The following is a 10,559-nucleotide window of genomic DNA, read 5'->3' on the forward strand; positions in this document are numbered from 1 at the left end:
CCTTTGATGATCTTCATCAGAAGTCACTCCCAGGAATCCCAGTTGAACAATAAATGACTGATTTGTTCCATAAAGTTCCATGAAGTCCATCATTTATGTCCAAATAGCCACTTGTTGTTAGGGTGTTCAGCCCAGTAATCCATCTTCATGAAGCGCGAGCACTTCGTCCAGACAAAAACTCGATAGGTTCCGTTACAAGGTAAACGATGTATGGAATCAATCTTTAGGATGTTTTTAACATAAAACAACTCTGTCGGGAGCGTGCGTCACGAGCCTGAGACGCTCTGCCAGACCACTGACTCAAACAGGTCTCATGAGCCCCTCCTTTATAGCAAAAACCTGAAACAAATTTCTAAAGATGGTTGGCATCTAGTGAAAGCCGTAGGAAGTGCAACTTGACTCCATAGACACTGTGTATTCGGTACGCCAAGCTTTGAAAAACTACAAACCTCAGATTTCTTACTGCCTGTTTGGATATTTCTCAGGTTTTCACCTCCCACATGAGTTCTGTTATACTCACAGACATCATTCAAACAGTTTTAGAAACCTCAGAGTGATTTCTATCCAATAACAAGAGATGAGTGAAAACCTGAAGTGACATGCATGAAGCACTTAAGAGCGTAGTGCGCATAGATATAAAGCAGTGTTCCATGTATATGGTAGTGCGTTCCAATGCCGCCTCAGCATTACAGTTACATTACAGTTACATTTCAAACTAAGCCGTATGCAGAACTTCACTGCAATCATGACTAGGTCGATTGGCGGGAAATAAAAGTAGAGGCTTTGTCGCCGGCAATACCTTCACATATAAAGAAAAAAACATGACAGGACATGACAAAACATGACATGACAGAAACATGACAGGATGCTAAAGTTGGCACAAAAAAAACACATTGGTTTGAAAGGTGTATTGGAAGGCAGAAGCCATCGCTCCTGCAGATCGAAAGGAAAAGGAGGGATCCCTGACACATGAGGACCCAGATGGTGAGGGAGAGCAGTAATCTGTCAAACATCTCAGGTCTCACAGATGCTGTTCATTGACTTACTGAAATCGCAGCATCATCTCATCTAATAAGTGATTAGAGACAGAGAAAACATCAAATTGCATGAGGGAAGCAATTATATTGTGGCGTTTGACTTCTACAGAAATGAGAGAGAGAAAATGAGGGGGCACCCGGATTTGAACCAGGGACCTATTGATCTGCAGTCAATTGCTCTACCACTGAGCTATACCCCCTGTTGCTTAAGAGTGGTTTTATGATTGTCTTGTTGGTTTTAGGCCAGGGCCATGTGATTACTGCTACCAGACTGGGGTTGGGCCTTTTCCGTGTGTGTGTGTGTGTGTGTGTGTGTGTGTGTGTGTGTGTGTGTGTGTGTGTGTGTGTGTGTGTGTGTGTGTGTGTGTGTGTGTGTGTGTGTGTGTGTGTGTGTGTGTGTGTGTGTGTGTGTGTGTGTGTGTGTGTGTGTGTGTGTGTGTGTGTGTGTGTACAGTGCCACGCTGTAGCATGGGGCCAAAGCACTGCTCTGCTGAGCAAACAATAGCAAACAAAGGAAGCGGGGTGGTCACATACAAAATGGCACTCTGATACAGTCACACAAAACACATCTTTCCATCAGGCATTTTGAATACAAACCATTGAATCCTAACAATAACAGACACACACACAGAGACCCTGCATTGCGCCCACTGAAAACTCAGTGATACGAGTCAGCATCAGGGCACTGTTTGAGTTCCCAGGCTCCCAGTTTATAGTGTCTCAAGACTTTTCCCGGGTAGTCTCCAGTGTTGATTTTTAATATAGAACATATCTTGTAAATTGGTGTTATGTTGTGGAGTGCCACTTTAATAAACTTTTCTAAACACTATGTTTCTGTTTTTTTATAAAGTCAACTGTATCCAATGTCCAATGTCTTCCAATGTCTTCTTTGTGTTTTACTGTGTGTTTATTTTCTCTGCCAAGAAGCTGATTCTCAACAGTCCTGTCCTGAGTAGAGACAAAGCTCTGACTAAAAGCTGAATTGGTCTGATTTTCAAAGATGCTACATGTGTCCTCTGCTCTACTCAAAGTTCACACTAAATTCTCTTTTTCTCTTTTAATTCTAGCAAGAACAGAGAAAGTGCTGCTCTGAGAGCCAAAGTCAAGTGACTTTGAGGGTTATTTTTTTCACAGAAAACTGGTTTTCTATAGATTTGACAAGCCAGAGAGACACATAAATGGTGCAAACACAACTGGAAGCACATACACAGACCAAACCATCATCAAAGGAAAAATTATGCTCTGTTCTTTTTCGAGCTCTTTCTTTTACCTCTCTCTCAAACACATATTTGAATTCTGATGAGTCTTCCTAAAGCAAGGTTCAGAACCTCATTAACCGTGACTTATTCTTCTCATCAACTAGGTAATCATCATCATCATCATCATTCCTGCTCTTCACAAGTCCTTTCACTCACAGCACCACACAGTCATATTACCTTACATAAAGACAAGATTCCCTCTTCTGTCCATTGTCATGTCATTGTCATGTCAATGGACGAACAGATTCCAATGGGTGACATTCTCATGGACCATTAGGTGCTTGTTATGGGCAGGGGGCTCAGATGGCTTTGTCATGGTATCTATGTTTTCTCAGACAAGAAAGTACCAATAGAAAGGCAGGGAAGACAAAACCACTCAAGAGTTTTAGTACGGGAAACCCTATCAATGCACAGGTATGGGTGGACATATTTTATCATTATAAAAATACCTCATTTGATGGCAATATGCAGAACAGACACACACAAGATGAGCATGTTTCACAGATACCAATTACACTGATCCACCATGGTGAGGCAATGATATCAATATTTTATTGATGGCTCCATCCTTCAATCTCGCATTTAACTGCTTGGCGTATTAAAACGCATAACAGATCCTCTCTGAAGGAGAGGGATGACACCATAGAACTTTAAAAATCTATAAATGAGATACGCTCTTCTGCACATACACATTTAGCAACAGTTCAATCACAACCCTAGAATATGTTTGAGAACTGCAATTGATTCATTATTAGAGTGCGGTACCACAGCCACCCCCCTATTCAACCTCAGCAATCTGTTGACCCGACATTGGCCTTTGAACGTGATATCGGTATCAGCCGATAACGCCACCGATAACCGATATTCAATAAATAGGGTGAAAAACGGGAATCTCATGCTGATCTGAACACTTGAGGGCATTCTCATGTGTCATTATTGTCACCAATGTATGAAATCAACATTTGAAGCATAGTTATTGGACAATTTCTCTTTTGGATGACAATTTATGAAAATTCAGTGTGGTAAAATGACACTTTAATTTCCCTTCTGTAAAACAGTACATTAGCAGATATATCGGTATTGGTAAGTTTTGCCCCCCCAAAATATTGTCATTGGTATCGGACCCCAAAAAACATATCTGTCAGATTTTAGTTTTAAAAAACTGGAGGAAGTCTAACTCAACGAGACTTAGCATAAATGTGACTAATCAATATCAAAATGTCTAAATAGTGTGTGATGGAGGCAAACCATGCTGAGGCAATCTAACAAACAGCGCCCAGCATCCATTTCACACTGAGCCTAGTCCTGTCCCCTGATGTGGGTCTGGATTGTGTGACACAGAGAGAAAGGAGATCCTGGTCAAAAGTAGTGCACTAGTTGGTTAAGCATCCCGAGTGGTGCTGCGGTCTAAGGCACTGCATTGCAGTACTTGAGGCATCACTACAGACCCAGGTTTGATCCCAGGCTGGGTCACAGCTGGCCATGACCGGGAGACCCATGAGGTGGTGCACAATTGGGTCCGGGTTAGGGGAGGGGTTGCAGGCCCGGGATTTCCTTGTCCCATTGCGCTCTAGTAAGCGCAAAGTCTGGAAGGTGACTTAGGTCGCCAGCTGGACCGTGTTTCCTTTGACGCATTGGTGTGGCTGGCTTCTGGGTTAAGCGAGCAGTGCGGCTTGGCAAGGTCATGTTTCGGAAGACGCATGGCTCTTGACCTTCTCCTCTCCTGAGTCCATAGGGGAGACTGTAACTACCAATTGGGGAGAGAAAAAAAGCTATGCCCTGTCCTGCAGCTGCCCTATCGGTTGGCATATAATTTCTACTGCATCCTCTAGTCCCCAACAGAGCTAGCTACCACAGAGAGATAAATTGCACTACTCTCAACTTCCTCCATGGTCACACTCCTTCACCCTCAGCCTGACATTAGCTAGATATGGAGCTCTAAGTCACACACACATACATTTAAACTCAGTTTTTGACAATTCCTGACATTTAAGCCTAGTAAAAATTCCCTGTCTTAGGCCGCTTTATTTTAAGAATGTGAAATGTCAGAATGATAGGAGAGAGAATGATTTATTTCAGCTTTTATTTCTTTCATCACATTCCCAGTGGGTAGAAGTTTACATACACTCAATTAGTATTTGGTAGCATTGCCTTTAAATTGTTTAACTTGGGTCAAACGTTTCGGGTAGCCTTCCACAAGCTTCCCACAATAAGTTGTGTTATGCAGGTGAATGAGGACCCAAAAGCGACTTGGCGAAAACAGAGTCTTTAATCCAGTAAAGTAAATATACAATCATAAAGCACAATTCCACTCGTAATGACGAGAATAGACTGGAGACTCGATCATGAACTGCAGGTTGCCTCGGGAAGGCACTAGAACGTAGCAGACTCAGACACCTGCTCACCACGCAGCATCTGAGGGAAACACGACACGACAGGGCGATACACAGACACAGCACGGTGAACAATAGACAAGGATCCGACAGGGCAGAAACGGAAAACAAGGGGAGAAATAGGGACTCTAATCAGGGAAAAAGATAGGGAACAGGTGTGGAAAGACTAAATGATTGATTAGGGGAATAGGAACAGCTGGGAGCAGGAACGGAACGATAGAGAGAAGAGAGAGAGGAAGGGAGAGAGAAAAAAGGGGAACGAACCTAAAAAGACCAGCAGGGGGAAAACGAACAGAGGGAAAAGCAAAATGACAGGACAATATAAGACAAAACATGACAGTACCCCCCCACTCACCGAGCGCCTCCTGGCGCACTCGAGGAGGAATCCTGGCGGCAACGGAGGAAATCATCAATAAGTGAACGGTCCAGCACGTCCCGAGACGGAACGCAACTCCTCTCCTCAGGACCGTAACCCTCCCAATCCACTAAGTATTGGTGACCCCGTCCCGAGAACGCATGTCCATGATCCTACGTACCTTGTAAATAGGTGCGCTCTCGACAAGGACGGGAGGGGGGAGGGAAGACGAACGGGGGTGCGAAGAAAGGGCTTGACACAGGAGACATGGAAGACAGGATGGACGCGACGAAGATGTCGCGGAAGAAGCAGTCGCACAGCGACAGGATTGACGACCTGGGAGACACGGAACGGACCAATGAACCGCGGAGTCAACTTACGAGAAGCTGTCGTAAGGGGAAGGTTGCGAGTGGAAAGCCACACTCTCTGGCCGCAACAATACCTTGGACTCTTAATCCTACGTTTATTGGCGGCTCTCACAGTCTGTGCCCTGTAACGGCAAAGTGCAGACCTCACCCTCCTCCAGGTGCGCTCACAACGTTGGACAAACGCTTGAGCGGAGGGAACGCTGGACTCGGCAAGCTGGGATGAGAACAGAGGAGGCTGGTAACCCAGACTACTCTGAAACGGAGATAACCCGGTAGCAGACGAAGGAAGCGAGTTGTGAGCGTATTCTGCCCAGGGGAGCTGTTCTGCCCAAGACGCAGGGTTTCTGAAAGAAAGGCTGCGTAGTATGCGACCAATCGTCTGATTGGCCCTCTCTGCTTGACCGTTAGACTGGGGATGAAACCCGGAAGAGAGACTGACGGACGCACCAATCAAACGACAGAACTCCCTCCAAAACTGTGACGTGAATTGCGGGCCTCTGTCTGAAACGGCGTCTAACGGGAGGCCATGAATTCTGAACACATTCTCGATGATGATTTGTGCCGTCTCCTTAGCGGAAGGAAGTTTAGCGAGGGGAATGAAATGTGCCGCCTTAGAGAACCTATCGACAACCGTAAGAATCACAGTCTTCCCCGCAGACAAAGGCAGACCGGTAATGAAGTCTAGGGCGATGTGAGACCATGGTCGAGAAGGAATGGGGAGCGGTCTGAGACGACCGGCAGGAGGAGAGTTACCTGACTTAGTCTGCGCGCAGTCCGAACAAGCAGCCACGAAACGGCGCGTGTCACGCTCCTGAGTCGGCCACCAAAAGCGCTGGCGAATAGAAGCAAGAGTGCCTCGAACACCGGGATGACCAGCTAACTTGGCAGAGTGAGCCCACTGAAGAACTAAAAAGACGGGATAAGGCATCAGGCTTGGTGTTCTTGCTACCCGGACGGTAAGAAATCACAAACTCGAAACGAGCGAAAAACAACGCCCAACGAGCTTGACGAGCATTAAGTCGTTTGGCAGAACGGATGTACTCAAGGTTCTTATGGTCTGTCCAAACGACAAAAGGAACGGTCGCCCCCTCCAACCACTGTCGCCATTCGCCTAGGGCTAAGCGGATGGCGAGCAGTTCGCGGTTACCCACATCATAGTTGCGTTCAGATGGCGACAGGCGATGAGAAAAATAAGCGCAAGGATGAACCTTATCGTCAGACTGGAAGCGCTGGGATAGAATGGCTCCCACGCCTACCTCTGAAGCGTCAACCTCGACAATGAATTGTCTAGTGACGTCAGGAGTAACGAGGATAGGAGCGGACGTAAAACGTTCTTTTAGAAGATCAAAAGCTCCCTGGGCGGAACCGGACCACTTAAAACACGTCTTGACAGAAGTAAGAGCTGTGATAGGGGCAGCAACTTGACCGAAATTACGAATGAAACGCCGATAGAAATTAGCGAAACCTAGAAAGCGCTGCAACTCGACACGTGACCTTGGAACGGGCCCAATCACTGACAGCTTGGACCTTAGCGGAATCCATCTGAATGCCTTCAGCGGAAATAACGGAACCGAGAAAAGTAACGGAGGAGACATGAAAAGAGCACTTCTCAGCCTTCACGTAGAGACAATTCTCTAAAAGGCGCTGGAGAACACGTCGAACGTGCTGAACATGAATCTCGAGTGACGGTGAAAAAATCAGGATATCGTCAAGGTAGACAAAAACAAAGATGTTCAGCATGTCTCTCAGAACATCATTAACTAATGCCTGAAAAACAGCTGGCGCATTGGCGAGACCAAACGGCAGAACCCGGTACTCAAAATGCCCTAACGGAGTGTTAAACGCCGTTTTCCACTCGTCCCCCTCTCTGATGCGCACGAGATGGTAAGCGTTACGAAGGTCCAACTTAGTAAAGCACCTGGCTCCCTGCAGAATCTCGAAGGCTGATGACATAAGGGGAAGCGGATAACGATTCTTAACCGTTATGTCATTCAGCCCTCGATAATCCACGCAGGGGCGCAGAGTACCGTCCTTTTTCTTAACAAAAAAAAACCCCGCCCCGGCCGGAGAGGAAGAAGGCACTATGGTACCGGCGTCAAGAGACACAGACAAATAATCCTCGAGAGCCTTACGTTCGGGAGCCGACAGAGAGTATAGTCTACCCCGAGGAGGAGTGGTCCCCGGAAGGAGATCAATACTACAATCATACGACCGGTGAGGAGGAAGGGAGTTGGCTCGGGACCGACTGAAGACCGTGCGCAGATCATGATATTCCTCCGGCACTCCTGTCAAATCGCCAGGTTCCTCCTGAGAAGTGGGGACAGAAGAAATGGGAGGGATGGCAGACATTAAACACTTCACATGACAAGAAACGTTCCAGGATAGGATAGAATTACTAGACCAATTAATAGAAGGATTATGACATACTAGCCAGGGATGACCCAAAACAACAGGTGTAAAAGGTGAACGAAAAATCAAAAAAGAAATAGTCTCACTGTGGTTACCAGATACTGTGAGGGTTAAAGGTAGTGTCTCAAATCTGATACTGGGAAGATGACTACCATCTAAGGCGAACATGGGCGTAGGCTTGTCTAACTGTCTGAAAGGAATGTCATGTTTCCGAGCCCATGCTTCGTCCATGAAACAACCCTCAGCCCCAGAGTCTATCAAGGCACTGCATGTAGCACCGAACCGGTCCAGCGTAGATGGACCGACATAGTAGTACAGGATCTAGATGGAGAGACCTGAGTAGTAGCGCTCACCAGTAGCCCTCCGCTTACTGATGAGCTCTGGCCTTTTACTGGACATGAATTGACAAAATGTCCATCAAATCCGCAATAGAGGCACAGGCGGTTGGTGATCCTCCGTTCCCTCTCCTTAGTTGAGATGCGAATACCTCCCAGCTGCATGGGCTCAGTCTCTGAGCCAGAGGAGGGAGATGGTTGCGATGCGGAGCAGGGAAACACCGTTGACGCGAGCTCTCTACCACGAGCCTGGTGATGAAGATCTACCCGTCGTTCTATGCGGATGGCGAGAGCAATCAAAGAGTCCACACTTGAAGGAACCTCCCGGGAGAGAATCTCATCTTTAACCACTGCGTGGAGTCCCTCCAGAAAACGAGCGAGCAGCGCCGGCTCGTTCCACTCACTAGAGGCAGCAAGAGTGCGAAACTCAATAGAGTAATCCGTTATGGATCGATCACCTTGGCATAGGGAAGCCAGGGCCCTAGAAGCCTCCCTACCAAAAACTGAACGGTCAAAAACCCGAATCATCTCCTCTTTAAAGTTCTGGTAATTGTTAGAGCAATCAGCCCTTGCCTCCCAGATAGCTGTGCCCCACTCTCGAGCCCGGCCAGTAAGGAGTGAAATGACGTAAGCAACCCGAGCTCTCTCTCTAGAGTATGTGTTGGGTTGGAGAGAGAACACAATATCACACTGGGTGAGAAAGGAGCGGCACTCCGTGGGCTGCCCGGAGTAGCAAGGTGGGTTATTAACCCTAGGTTCCGGAGGCTCGGCAGGCCAGGAAGTAACAGGTGGCACGAGACGAAGACTCTGGAACTGTCCAGAGAGGTCGGAAACCTGAGCGGCCAGGTTCTCCACGGCATGGCGAGCAGCAGACAATTCCTGCTCGTGTCTGCCGAGCATGGCTCCTTGGATCTCGACGGCAGTGTTACGAGCGTCTGTAGTCGCTGGGTCCATTCTTTGGTCGGATCCTTCTGTTATGCAGGTGAATGAGGACCCAAAAGCGACTTGGCGAAAACAGAGTCTTTAATCCAGTAAAGTAAATATACAATCATAAAGCACAATTCCACTCGTAATGACGAGAATAGACTGGAGACTCGATCATGAACTGCTGGTTGCCTCGGGAAGGCACTAGAACGTAGCAGACTCAGACACCTGCTCACCACGCAGCATCTGAGGGAAACACGACACGACAGGGCGATACACAGACACAGCACGGTGAACAATAGACAAGGATCCGACAGGGCAGAAACGGAAAACAAGGGGAGAAATAGGGACTCTAATCAGGGAAAAAGATAGGGAACAGGTGTGGGAAGACTAAATGATTGATTAGGGGAATAGGAACAGCTGGGAGCAGGAACGGAACGATAGAGAGAAGAGAGAGAGGAAGGGAGAGAGAAAAAAGGGGAACGAACCTAAAAAGACCAGCAGGGGGAAAACGAACAGAGGGAAAAGCAAAATGACAAGACAATATAAGACAAAACATGATAAGTTGGGTGAATTTTGACCCATTCCTCCTGACAGAGCTGGTGTAACTGAGTCAGGTTTGCAGGCCTCCTTGCTCGTACATGCATTTTCAGTTCTGCCCACATATTTTCTATAGGATTGAGGTCAGGGCTTTGTGATGGCCACTCCAATACCTTGACTTTGTTGTCGTTAAGCCATTTTGCCACAACTTTGGAAGTATGCTTGGGGTCATTGTCCATTTGGAAGACATATTTGCGACCAAGCGTTAACTTCCTGACTGAGACATTGCTTCAATATATACACATAATTTTCCCACCTCATGGTGCCAACTATTTTGTGAAGTGCACCAGTCCCTCCTGCAGCAAAGCACCCCCAAAACATGATGCTGCCACCCCCGTGCTTCACGGTGGGGATGGTGTGCTTCGGCTTGCAAGCCTCCCCGTCTTCCTCCAAACATAACGATGGTCATTATAGCCAAAAAATGTACGATCTTTGTTGTTATGCTGGTGAATGAGGACCCAAAAGCGACTTAACGAAAACAGAGTCTTTATTCCAGTATATGACAAAAGTAATAATCCTGGAAAAATCAAGAAGAAAACAAAACAGGAAAAAACTTAAATCCACTCGTAGTAACGAGGACAGACTGGAGACTCGACCATTGACTGCAGGTTGCTTCGGGAAGGCACCGACCGTAGCAGACTAAGACACCTGCTCACACGCAGCATCTGAAGGAGACAAAACACGACAGGGCGAGACAAGGACACAGAACAGCGAAACATCATACAAGGATCCGACAAGGACAGAAGCGGAAAACAAGGGGAGAAATAGGGACTCTAATCAGAGGGCAAAATAGGGGACAGGTGTGAAAAGAGTAAATGAGTGAGTTAGGAGAATGAGGAACAGCTGGGAGCAGGAACGGAACGATAGAGAGAAGAGAGA

At 47.0% G+C, this 10,559-nt stretch overlaps 1 non-coding gene across 1 annotated transcript; it reads right to left on the reverse strand.

The window, feature by feature from the left end:
- Positions 1–1,165: 1,165 nt before the first annotated feature.
- trnac-gca lies at positions 1,166–1,237 on the reverse strand. The gene has a single exon. It is a non-coding gene; the product is annotated as a tRNA-Cys (tRNA).
- Positions 1,238–10,559: the final 9,322 nt, after the last annotated feature.

This window comes from Oncorhynchus gorbuscha, linkage group LG26 (assembly GCF_021184085.1).
Source record: "Oncorhynchus gorbuscha isolate QuinsamMale2020 ecotype Even-year linkage group LG26, OgorEven_v1.0, whole genome shotgun sequence".
In the NCBI taxonomy this organism is placed as follows: Eukaryota; Metazoa; Chordata; class Actinopteri; order Salmoniformes; family Salmonidae; genus Oncorhynchus; species Oncorhynchus gorbuscha.